This window comes from Chlorocebus sabaeus, chromosome 16 (genome assembly GCF_047675955.1).
Source record: "Chlorocebus sabaeus isolate Y175 chromosome 16, mChlSab1.0.hap1, whole genome shotgun sequence".
Classification (NCBI taxonomy): Eukaryota; Metazoa; Chordata; class Mammalia; order Primates; family Cercopithecidae; genus Chlorocebus; species Chlorocebus sabaeus.
The window spans coordinates 74,884,507-74,886,848 of record NC_132919.1 but is presented as its reverse complement, the minus strand read 5'-3'; the positions used below and the strand labels follow the sequence as shown (position 1 = coordinate 74,886,848).

The window sequence follows — 2,342 nt, the reverse complement described above, 5'->3', positions numbered from 1 at the left end:
CTTGAGCCACCGCGCCCGGCCTGGTTTGGTGTTCTTGAGGAGTTTATTTGGGCAGACCCAGGGTGAGAGGGCCCTGCACCTGTAAGATGTCGGGCCTCTTGGTGGTGACACATGGCTTGTTGCTGGCCATAGAGGACCCAGTGGGGCAGCAGGAACTCAACCTTGGAGTCATGGAGCTGCGTGACTGCTGGCCGGTTGCACTTGCTGGCTCTGGTCTCCTCCACCTTCATGATCTGGATCAAGTGGGCCCAGATGTGGTGCTGGGTGCCCACGTCTTGGTCTGCAGAAAACAGGAGAGGGCAGGGTGACTGTAATCACTGGGATCTGGGCATTTGGCAAACCTCCTATCAAGTACCTGGCACATTCTGTCAGGCACATCAATTGCCTGGGAGCCCCCACTTGGGATTAACTGGGGGACTGGGTGACCACGAGTGGTGTAGAACCTCCAAAGTCACTTTGAGGGGCACAACCACAGCCCCTCAAAGGTGACAAGATCTTCCTGTTTGTTCCTCTGTTTAAACCACTGCTGCAAGAAAAAGAGTGTTGAGTTTAAGTGCGACATGTCCTACTTTTGTTTTTTGTTTGTTTTATATATTTTATTTTTTGATTTTGATTTTTTATTTTTTAAGACAGAGTCTCACTCTGTCGCCCAGGCTGGAGTGCAATGGCATACGATCTCGGCTCACTGCAACCTCCACCTCCCAGGTTCAAGCGATTCTCCTGCCTCAGCATCCTGAGTAGCTGGTATTACAGGTGCCCACCACCACACCTGGCTATTTTTTGTATTTTTATTAGAAATGGGGTTTTGTCTTGTTGGCCAGGCTGGTCTCAAACTCCTGACCTCAGGTGATCCGCCCACCTCAGCCTCCCAAAGTGCTGGCATAAGCCACTGCACCCAGCTTTGTTTAATTTTTGAGATGGGGTCTCTCTCTCTCTCACCCAGGTTGGAGTGCAGTGGTGCAGTCATGGCTCACTGCAGCCTTGACATCCTGGGTTCAGGTGGTCTTCACACCTCAGCCTCCCAAGTAGCTGGGACTACAGGCTCATGCCACCATGCCCTGCTGCTAATGTTTGTTTGTTTGTTTGTTTTTTGGTAAAGATGTAGTCTCGCTATGTTACCCAGGCTGGTCTTGAATTCCTGGCCTCAACTCATCCTCCTGCCTTGGCCGCCTAAAGTGCTGGGATTACAGGCATGAGCCATTGGGCATGGCCTGTTTTCTGTTTTTTTTAAAGAGACAGAGTCTCACTATGTTGCCCAGGTTGGAGAGCAATGGCTATTCACAGGTGTGATCACAGCTCACTGCAGTCTCAAACTCCTGGGCTCAAGCGGTCCTTCCATCTCAGCCTCCTGAGTAGCTGGGACTACAGGCGAGCACCACCACACCTGGCTCACTTCCTGTTTTTTGAGAGGGAGTTTCACTATCTGGCCCCTGCCTCTCTAGCTGGGTCTTGACTGTTCAGTGCTATGCATGCTCCAGCTTTGCCACACCTCTCACTGGCCCTCAACAAACCTGCATTTCTACACTGCCATTCCTTCTGCCCTGAATGCCTTTCCTCCCCAGCACTGTATGGCAAACTCCTACACATCCTTCAAGGCCCATCTGGAATGCCACCTTCCCTGTGATGACTTCCCCTATTGCCCCAGACTTATTTCCTTGTCTTCAGTGCTCCCATAGAACTTGGTGCACATCTACTCCAGTAGTCATTGCACAGAACAGTAATCATTTGTTATACATGGTGACCTCCTGGAGAATGGGGATGTGTGCTGTTTCTCTTTGTATTTGTCTTTTGTTCCCAGAACAGGTAAGTACGTGGTGCCGGGTATAGGTAGGTACTCGCTCAATAAGCGTGAATGAGTGAACGAGGGGTGGGGTTGATCAGAGCCTGAAAGAGGGAGCGCCCTAGCTGCACTTTCCCGGAGCAATCTCTAGAGGGCAGTCTCACACCATGCTTGTCTTCTCTAGCCTTTTCCCGAGTTGCTTTTTTTTCTACCATAGGCAGCTCAGATATATATGGGTGGGTGGATGGATGGATGGACAGATGGACGAACGAACGGATGGATGGATGGGTGGATGAATAGAGAGATAGGGTGGGCATGGTTCACATGGGCTCTGGAGTTGACAAGCTCTGGGACCAGGGAATCTAACCAAGTCAACCTAGGCACTGGAGGCACTGCTGGCCCATCCCTTAGACGCAGTGGCTTAGGGGCTAGGCTTATTATTGAAACCTGGAAAAAAGTTATTGTTTTTAAAAAAAAAAAAAAAGTTGCAAAATGGCATTGGATAAATATTGAAATAAATGGCTACAAAACAAAATCTCAACCAATTGCAACTCAACTCAGT

General features: G+C 49.8%; 1 non-coding gene across 1 annotated transcript; it reads right to left on the bottom strand.

Annotated features, from left to right (window-relative positions):
- Window positions 1-432: 432 nt before the first annotated feature.
- Window positions 433-560, bottom strand: LOC119622218 (small nucleolar RNA SNORA68). Its single transcript, XR_005238889.1, has one exon. It is a non-coding gene; the product is annotated as a small nucleolar RNA SNORA68 (small nucleolar RNA).
- Between the last annotated feature and the right edge of the window lie 1,782 nt (window positions 561-2,342).